General features: G+C 45.3%; 1 pseudogene; it reads left to right on the top strand.

Annotated features, from left to right (window-relative positions):
* Window positions 1–7,112: 7,112 nt before the first annotated feature.
* On the top strand, window positions 7,113–8,574 carry LOC136578629 (zinc finger MYM-type protein 1-like; annotated as a pseudogene).
* The last annotated feature ends 1,911 nt before the right edge of the window (window positions 8,575–10,485 follow it).

Genomic DNA, 10,485 nt, shown 5'->3' with positions numbered 1-10,485 from the left:
CTCTTGGGAACCCTGAAGGTTCTTACGAACCTGGGCCCAAACTGTGCACAGTTCTTCGGCGGATATGTCGGCGGCCGGATTGTTCGAGACCAAAGGAGTAGAAAGCGAGAACCGGGGATGGAACCCATAGTTACAAAAAAAAGGTGACAGTTGGGTCGACGAGTTACCATGGTTGTTAATAGCAAATTCGGCGAGAGGTAAGTAGTTGGCCCACTGATGCTGGTTATCAGAGACAAACAGTCGCAGATACTGGATAAGTTCTTGGTTCATCCGTTCCGTTTGTCCGTTACTCTCGGGATGGAAAGCGGAGGAAAAGGACAAATTAACGTTTAGATTTTTACAGAAGGCTCGCCAGAAGCGAGCGACGAACTGAACCCCTCTATCAGACACAATATCCTCGGGGATCCCATGTAACCGAACAATCTCCTTGATGAACATCTCAGACAAAAGTTTGGCGTTAGGCAACTTGCCAAGTGGAACAAAATGAGACATTTTGGAGAAACGGTCAACTATTACCCAAATGACCGTATTCCCCAGCGAGGATGGCAGATCAGTAATAAAATCCATGGACAAATGGGACCATGGCCTGGACGGAATGGGCAAGGGCAGAAGAGGCCCCTCAGGACGTCTCCTGAGGTTCTTCCCCCTTGCGCAAACCGGGCACGCGGACACAAATACCCGTACATCCTTGGCCATGTGCGGCCACCAATAGAGTCTGGCCGCTAACTCCAGAGTACCCCTGATACCGGGGTGTCCAGCTAGGACTGAAGCATGTGTCTCCTCTAACACTTTCAATCTCAGTGACAACGGGACAAATAATTTGCCTTCCGGAAGGGCTTCAGGAGCAGATTGTTGAGCGGCGTGAATGAGAGGTGAAAGGTCGGAGGAGACAGCAGCGAGGACCACCCCAGGGGAGAGAATGCTCTCAGGCTCCGGCTCGGAAGGTTCCGGAGAACCAAAACTCCTAGACAGGGCATCAGCCTTGACATTCTTAGAACCGGGTCTATAGGTAACAACAAAATTGAACCGAGAGAAAAACAAGGCCCAGCGGGCTTGCCGAGCATTTAACCTCTTAGCGGAATCTAGATAAGTGAGGTTTTTATGGTCAGTGAGTACCGTAATCTGGTGATGGGCTCCTTCCAAAAAATGCCTCCACTCTTCGAAAGCCCACTTAATCGCCAGCAATTCCCGGTTGCCTATATCATAGTTCCGTTCGGTGGACGAAAACTTCCTAGAAAAATAGGCACACGGTCTAAGGTTGGTGAGAGTGGAGGGACCTTGGGACAGTACCGCTCCCACACCAAACTCAGAGGCATCTACCTCCACCACAAAAGGACTGGACAGATCCGGTTGTACTAGGACAGGTGCAGACGAGAACGCCGCCTTTAGGGTATTGAAGGCCCTCAGAGCCTCAGAAGACCAGGTCCTCACATCTGCCCCCTTTCTGGTGAGGTCCGTTAGAGGTTTAGCCACCACGGAGAAGTCTTTAATGAATTTGCGATAGTAGTTGGCGAAGCCGAGGAAGCGTTGAAGGGCTTTCAACGACCCTGGCTGGGCCCACTCCGTGATGGCCTTCACCTTTTCAGGATCCATCTGGAAGTCGCATGGCGTGATGATATACCCCAAAAATGATATCTTTTGTACCCCGAAAACACATTTCTCGAGTTTAGCAAACAGCTTGTTATGTCTGAGTCGAGCTAGCACAGTCTGAACGTGAGTATGGTGACTCGGCAAGTCGGAGGAAAAAATCAAAATGTCGTCTAGATATACAACCACGAACACCCCCATGATATCCTGAAACACTGAGTTCATGTACCCCTGAAAAATGGCGGGGGCGTTACACAATCCAAAAGGCATAACTAGGTATTCAAAATGCCCGAGGGGCGTATTGAAGGCGGTTTTCCACTCATCCCCCTCCCGAATGCGGATGAGGTTGTATGCTCCCCTGAGATCAAGTTTAGAAAACCATCGGGCACCAGCGACCTGGTTGAGGAGGTCAGGAATGAGTGGAAGAGCATACTGGTTTCGGACTGTGATTTTATTTAGCTCTCTATAGTCAATACAGGGCCGGAGACCCCCATCCTTCTTCTCAACGAAGAAAAACCCGGCACCCACCGGGGATTCTGAGGGCCGGATGTGCCCCTTGGCCAGGCTGTCCTGGATGTAGTCCCTCATGGATTCTCTCTCTGGAACCGTAACGTTATAAATGCGGCCCTTAGGAAGTTTGGCCCCAGGAATCAAGTCTATTTTACAGTCCCATTCCCTATGAGGGGGCAGAGCTTCAGATAATTGTTTGGAGAACACGTCAGAAAACTCGGAGAGGTATTCTGGTAGGGGGCTCCCCTCGCAGGTGGAGATTCCCACCTTCACCGCACAAAGGTGGTTGGCACAGCGGGGACCCCACTTTACCAGTTCCAACGTGTCCCAATTTACTACCGGGTTGTGCTCCCGGAGCCAGGGGAGGCCTAGGACGACGTCCACAGACAAATCTCTCATCACTAGAAAGGTGCAGGTTTCCACGTGTAAGGCTCCTATAGTAAACCTTACTTCAGGGGTCACCAGATTAACCACCCCTGCTTGCAAAGGAGTGGAGTCCACTCCTGAAACCAGAATCGGAGTTTCTAAACGTAACAAAACCCCGGACAGTTGAGCAACGAAATTAAAGTTAACGAAATTAGCCGCAGCCCCCGAATCAACAAAGGCTTGCCCAGTACGGTGGAAAGCATGAAATTCTAGGGTGCAAGGCACTAACATTTTGGACAACACAGGGAGTACCTTGGCTCCTAGACAGTCCCCCCGATAACTGCCTAGGAGCGGGAGTTCTTCCTGCCGTGGCTTCTTAGCGCAGGTAGCAATGCGGTGACCCGGCTCCCCACAGTAGAAGCAGAGGTTCTTCTTCAGGCGGTGTTCCCGTCGTTGCTCGGGGTTCACGGCTCCCAGCTCCATGGCCTCGGTGGTGGGAGGGTAAAAGGTCGGGTCAGTCGAAGAAGTAGACGTGGGGAGTGGGGTGGTCCGAGCGGCGTGTCTGGCCCTCAAACGTCGGTCGGCTCGAATAGCCAGCGACATGGCTTGCTCCAGGGTTTTAGGCTCTGGGTGGGCCACAAGTAGGTCCTTGAGACCCTCAGACAGACCGGTCAAAAATAAGTCTTTTAGGGCGGCATCGTTCCACCGGGATTCCGTACAATGTTGACGGAATTGGGAACAGTAGTCCTCCGCCATCTTACAACCCTGGCGCAGGGCCAGAAGTTTGGAGACTGCGTAGCCCGCCCGGTCGGGTTCGTCATAAATTTGACCCAGGGCAAAAAAAAAGGCGTCAAGGGATAGTCGGGCTGGAGAGCCAGCTGGTAGCGAGAAAGCCCAATTCTGGGGCTCTCCCCTCAGGCGGGTAATTACGATTCCCACTTTCTGGTATTCAGTACCAGAGGAGTGGGGGCGGAGATCAAAGTAGAGCTTGCAGCTCTCTCTAAATGCAAAAAACTGATCTCTCTCTCCGGAGAAGCAATCCGGAAGCGTGGCTCGAGGTTCTGACATCGTTCCTGGAGCGGACGAGGGCTGCATGGGGCCTGCAGCTGCCACTTGTTCCCGTGGCTGCAAGCGGGCTGTTAGGTCCTGGGCAAGGGTCGTAAGGACCTGGACCTGGTTCGCTACAGCCGCCACGGCCTCCATCGAGGGGCTCAAAGTTGCCGGGCGGATGCAAGGGTCTGACCTTAGTTCGGCCAGTGTTACTGTCAGGACAGTGTCCGGGATATGGGGGTCCCTGAGATATCCCGCAACCCCTGTCCCTGCCTACTTGCCCCCCTGGGCTACCCCCCAGGGCGACAACTGGGCGACGGTCCCTACCCTCACTAGGGAAGCGGGACACGGGAGACAAACAGACACTGAGACAAGCAACGGTAGAATGGTCAGACAATCCGGGTAGGCAACAAGAGGGTACGCAGTACGGAGGGGTCAGGCAAAAACGTAGTCAAGTCCAAAAGCAGGTGTCAGAAAAGCCGAGGTCACAAGAGCAGTCAGGATAAACGCGGGTGCAGCTGGAGAACCAAACTAACACTGGCAAGGCCTGAGAGGAAAACACACCTATTTAAATGCTGTCAGCGCTCCCGCCCCAGAAGCTGATTGGGGCGGGGAGCCTGACAGCAGCAGGGCTAATCAGGGCGGTGCTGGGGGCACGCCCCCAGTCTCACTGCACAGACAGTTACCAGGGAAGCCAGCCTGGTAGTCAAGCGACTAGAAGCACCAGCTGCCTCCCTAGCAACCCGGCGGCGACCAGTCTTACAGCGGCCCGGGGAGATCACAAGAACCGGGGTACCTCTGCGCCGTGCTCCTGTACCCCGGGTGGCCGGACCGGTGGTGCGGGCCCGGCGGCCCCGAGAGTTGCCGGTTCTGACAAAAGTAACCAGAACACCGCGTGGTACTCGTTAAGAGTAACGAGCATCCCGAAAACCCTAATATTCGCATGAATATCAAGCTCGGACGAGTACGTTCGCTCATCTCTAGTCTCAACTCGAATATTCAATTCTGTGCGCAAAAGAATGAGCGTCCAAATTTATCGTAGTAATGTAATTGTCTTATTTCCCGATGTCATAGAAACTTGAAATTTGGCACGAGCATTGATTATGTCATAAATAGGAAAAGCTAATGGGTTCCAACTCGATTATTCAATTCTAAGCACAAAAGAATTGGCATCCAAATTTTATGTACTTAATCTAATTCTCTCACTTCCCAATGTCATAAAAACTTGAAATTTGGCACGAGCATTGATTATGTCATAAATAGGAAAAGCTAATGGGTCCCAATTCGATTAATCAATTCTAAGTGCAAAAGAATTAGCATCCAAATTTTACGTATGTAATCTAATTTTCTCACTTTCTGATGTCACAGAAACTTGAAATTTGGCATAAGCATTGATTATGTCATAAATAGAAAAAGCTAATGGTTCCCCACTCGATTATTCAATTCTATGCACAAAAGAATTAGCGTCCAATTTTACATACGCAATCTAATTCTCTCACTTCCCGATGTAACAAATAATTACACAAATTTGTACTGCACAAAGGTGAAATTTGCCATGACCATTCTTTGCATACTAAATATTGGAAATTCAAAGGGTTGCAACTTGATTATTCAATCCTATGCATAAAAGTAAGTGACCCCCTTTGTAATGTAACTAATAACACACATCTGTTATGCGCAAGCTTCAAATTTGGCATGACCATTCCTATGTTATATAACTAACAACATATCTGTACCCCGCAATATATGAGACAGTTATCTTCTCAGCAAAACAAAACGCATTTAGAAATATGAGTATATACTGACAGGAATAAAACTGACTGTCGTATGTATTGAAAGGCTGTAAAGTAAGTGGACAGGGACTGCTGGGATGGAGTATGCTGTTAAGTATAACAAGGGGCTGCAACCTTCAGTCTGGGCAGGAAATTTGAATAAAAAGGGCGTTACCTTTCAGGGTAAAAATGAGGAGAGTGTGTGAGGTGGCACATTCTGTGGGGTGACATTTTCAGAAAACTACCTTTTTAGTTTTAACGAGGAATTATTATTTCCTTTTAAAATTCAATTGTTTTCTTATTTGTTTTTCACAAATCTTTTCAGTTTTATTTTTTTATTTCATATACATCGCATGGTTACCTCCACGTGGTGTTTCCTGGGTAACGCAGAGAACTATGCAAAATGGTGAACATATTTTTTTCCTCGGTATCTCTAAAGTAACCACGACTTCATAAGACTTTCCGTGTGAACACCAGATAAACACCAATACCAAATTAACTCAGGCAAAGCCGGGTATATCAGCTAGTATACCATATAATGTACTGGAAAACTTGTAAAAAATTCTATGTGAATAGAAATGGAAAAAAAAAATGAAATTCCGCCCTCTTTCGGTGCATCTTGTTTCTACGGTGCACAAACTGCAAGAAAAATGATAACATGATAACTTTATTCTATGGTTCAGTACGATTACTAGGATACCAAACTTGTATAGTTTATCTAATTTGAAAGTTATATTCTGCCGCTGTCTTCTGAGCACAATAACTTTTTTATTTTTCTATCGAAGCAGTTGTTCAAGGGCTCATTTTTTGCGGGACGTCCTGTACTTTGCATTGGTGCCATTATGGAATACATACAACTTTTTCGATCGCTTTTTATTGCTTTTTTTTTTGCAGACAGGGATGCATTTCTGGTGTTTTTTTTTTTTTACGACATTTAGCATACGGGATAAATAGTGCGCTACTTTGGTAGATTGGAGGTTTTACGGACGCAGTGATACCAAATATGTATTTTTGTTTTATTATTTAGATTCTGATAACATAAATATGGCAAAAGTTTTTTTTAAACTTTTATTACTTTTTTAAAATTAATTTTTAGTCGCCATAGGGGACAACAACTTGCGATGCTTTGATCCCTCCTGCAGTAGGATGTAATCCATGGGAATGGCTGGAGAAGGCAGTCTGCTAAGCTAGCCCTGCAGTGTGTCAGAAGGCCCCTTGGCTGCCATGACACCTGCACGGCTCCCTGCGATCTCATCGCAGGGGGCTGTACGGAACCCCCAAAAATTGCTCAGGAGATTTCAATACCACTGTCAGAGCACTGTTGTCGCCGGGTATGGAGGGAGACCGTTGTGCAGCTGCAGGTTGTAAATACCCCACACCTGCAAGATGTAAAAATACTATAGGCTGGTCACTACATCTTACTGCGTTTTTGATGCAGGTTGCTATGATGAAATAGGAGTGGGGGGTGGAAGGAGCCTTTTCTTCATTTTGACACTGGTAAAAGCGCACAAAAATGCTGGTCAGAGTGCAGTAAAACACTGTATAAAAAACACCGCGTTTTTACAGGTGCTTGTGTGGGAGTGGCTTTAACGGTTAAGCCTTAAAAAATGTTAGAGCTCCCTGACTTTGCCCTTAGGTCCAAAGGGTTCCTCAATCAAAGAAGTTTGAGAACGGCTGTATTAGAGGTACCCTGGGCAGATTGTGTGAGGATTTGCTATATCTACACTGTAACGTTAATTATGTGATCCATTACTATTTTTTAGCATTTGCTTTTCAAAGCAAAGCAACATGTAATGTACCTCGTTTTCATATATCAGGTATATGACCATGAAACGGAGCCGCCCAAGTGGAGCGCAGCAAAGAAAAAAGCTGAAAAGCAAAGCTGCAAATCTGCAGTTCCTGGCCGGATCGTTGATGAAATTTGTCACATTTTCCAATTCGGCATCAACATCAAGTGTTCCAGAGGAATCAAACTTTCCTTGTGGACATACACAAACTGAAACTGATAACTTGGAAAGGCAAGCCACTGAACCTCTTACTAAAGAGCACAGAGAAAGTGAAGAAGAAAAATTACAAGTTACTTTAGTCGAAGATGACAGATCAGAAGGCGAACAAATAAGTAGTAATATTTTGTATAATGATATATCTGATTGTCATTTAACTGTTCCAGATAGTCTAAGAGTTGATTTAATTAAAAGGGGTAGTAAAGCATATCAAAACAAAGATGGTGCTTTTCATACAGTTACAAGATCAGATGATAAAATAAAGAGTCCTATCCGCCAACTAACATCTGATTGGTTTTATATCAGTCTACCAAATGGTGTGAAACTGGATGGCCTACTCTGCAAAAAAGCAAAGCTTGTACTGTTTTGCTGTAGGCTTTTTGGCACTCCTAAAACTTTTGAGTGCTAATCCATCAAAGTTTCTGACTGGTTTTCAATCTTGGTGGAAACTTCATCCGAAAGTTCAAAGTCATGTAAACTCTGAGCAACATTTAACTTGTTTTGAAAAATGGAAAATGTTACAAGCAAATCTAATTGCCAACACAACGATTGATCAAGTCAGGCAGACTGTTGCAGAAACAGAAAAACAGAAATGGAGGGATATTTTGAAAAGGCTCTTGGATGTAACCTTATTTTTAAGTCAACAAAATTTACCATTCCGTGGCTACAGAGAGCATACGTTATCAGAAAACAGAGGAAATTTTCTACAGCTAGTTGAGCTGCTATCAAAGTATGATCAGATATTAAGAGAACACTTGCTCAAAAGAGAACAGGCAGGTCAGTCACAGACAGCCAAAATACTAACGAGCTATATGTCCCCTACCACACAAAACGAGTTTATCACACTTCTAAGCGAGAGTGTTAAGGAAAAGATTTTGTTTGATATTAAGGAAGCAAGATATTACAGCATCATGTTTGACAGTACACCAGACATCTCACACAGTGATCAGATGTGTGAAATAATTCGATATGTTCATATCGAGAATAAAAAAGTAGAAGTAAAGGAGACATTTTTAGGCTATTTTCAGCTAACTGGAAAGAAAGCCCTTGACATTACAGAGAACATTATAAAGGCAACTGAACAGGATGGGCTAGATATCACATTGTGTCGAGGTCAGGGGTATGATGCCTCTACAATGGCTGGAGTGCACTCTGGAGTTCAGGCAAAGATTTGTAAACTTAATCCTAAAGCATTATTTGTTCCTTGTACAAATCACTCTCTCAATTTGCGTGGATTGCATTCTTTTGCAACCTTTTCACAATGTGTAACCTTTTTGGGACCTTAGAAAGTCTGTATGTCTTCTTCTCAGTTTCCACACACAGATGGAAGGTCCTTGTAACTAATGTTGGAGATACAGTCAAGAGACTTTCAGATACAAGATGGAGTGCTCACTATGAATCTGTTAAACTTGTACATGCTAATTTCAAGAGGATTGTTGATGCCATAGTAGAACTTAGTGAACCCAGAGAAACTGTTGAAACCAGAGGAGCAGCACAAATGCTTTTGCCAGCAGGATGGGATTTTTCTTTTTTATGCTTTTTGTATTTCTGGGGCAATGTCTTAGAAGTAAACCACACTCAAAAATACCTACAGATCGTTGGAATCAGTTTTGAGAAGTGTGTTAAAAAAATGAGAAGTCTAAAGATCTTTTTGAATAACAAAAAAAAAAAGAGATCATGGAAAAAGTACTACAGTTTGCAACAAACACTTGTAAAAAGAAAAACCGTCAAAAAGAACAAAAATGATGCCTGGAGAAAAAGCTCAAGATTAACCACTCACGGGGGCGTGGCTTGGTGAGGCACCGGAGCGGACGCTTGAGCTTGAGCTCTGCTAATAATCAGACTCACAGCAACAATACAGTGACCGAGGAAGGGAGAAAACTACCCCACAGCACTGGTAAGCCTACCTGGCATCTGGAGATGTCAAGAAGGAGAACAACTAGAGTGAAACCGGCCCGACTGGAAGACTTTTTCCCCACGCGCGCTACTATATCTAACATGGCGGCGGAGGATGCAGCAGCCAACGGCATGCTGATGGGGGAGAAGCAGGCAACCCCGAACGCTGTGGAGACAGGTGAGCTGATGACAGCCAGGGAAACAATGGAGGACACAGGAGAGGGCACAGAAACAGCGACAGAGGGACAGGCAGCAGGCATACCTGGAGAGGGAGACAGTGTTAAAGGGGACAAAAGACACAAGATGGCGCCGGACATGCAGCGTCAGAACCCCCCCTCTCCCACAGACAGTCCAGAAAAACAAAAGCAGAAGCTGTCTGACGACTCCAGCCTAGACAGCTCTGATATGCCTTTTAGACCTCACAATATTGAGAAAGAAAATAGCCTAGCTGACCTCTCTGCATCTAACAAACCGGCTTCAGAACTTTATATTAAAGAAATCGTTATAGCTCTGCGCAATACTATCCAATTGGATCTAAAAAACCTAACTTCCAATGTCGACTCCTCAGTTAAAGACGTCAATACCCGTATAGAAAAAACTGAAACGAAAATGGGAGAATTGGTCAAATCCCACAACTCTCTAATAGACTCACATTACGACCTAGAGTCTCAAAGAGTAGATCCGCGCCACCACACAGGGATCCGAAATAGAAAATAAGGGGGTTTTTTACTCACCTGGTGCAAAGCGGGATCTCCACCTCAGGGAGAATGACCCGCTTGCACCGATGATTCCCGGGCACCTGTAGAACTATAGATATTCTTCCTGTGCAAGATCCCCAAGAATCCTCAAAAAGAGGAGATGCAGCAGTAGGAAAAAACCCCAGTGGGTGATGCACCACACAAATGGGGAGGAAAGTGAACAAAACTATGATAGAAAAATCCTCCTGCGCTCTTTAACGGGGATTTTTTGCAATCCAATAAGGGAAACTATAAAGTCCCCACAATAGGATAAATATATTTAATTGTACAATTGTACATAAAACATATATAACATGAAAAAAGTCCTGCAACGCGTTTCGGCACTAATATCAGTGCCTTTTTCAAGCATGACAAATTAAAATAAACATCACGTGTATTGTAATCTACATGGACATTCTATTAAGTAGATTATAAAACGGGAGCAACAATTAAGGAATTGGTTTATTTTTATATTTTTCTTTTGTCTCTTGCAATAAACCTCTTTCCTTCCTTGTCCAATAGGTACACTGCTATTTAGCATAGTTTTAATGTACTTTCCATTAG

This window comes from Eleutherodactylus coqui, chromosome 9 (genome assembly GCF_035609145.1).
Source record: "Eleutherodactylus coqui strain aEleCoq1 chromosome 9, aEleCoq1.hap1, whole genome shotgun sequence".
NCBI lineage: Eukaryota > Metazoa > Chordata > Amphibia > Anura > Eleutherodactylidae > Eleutherodactylus > Eleutherodactylus coqui.
This window is presented reverse-complemented; position numbering and strand designations above follow the sequence as displayed.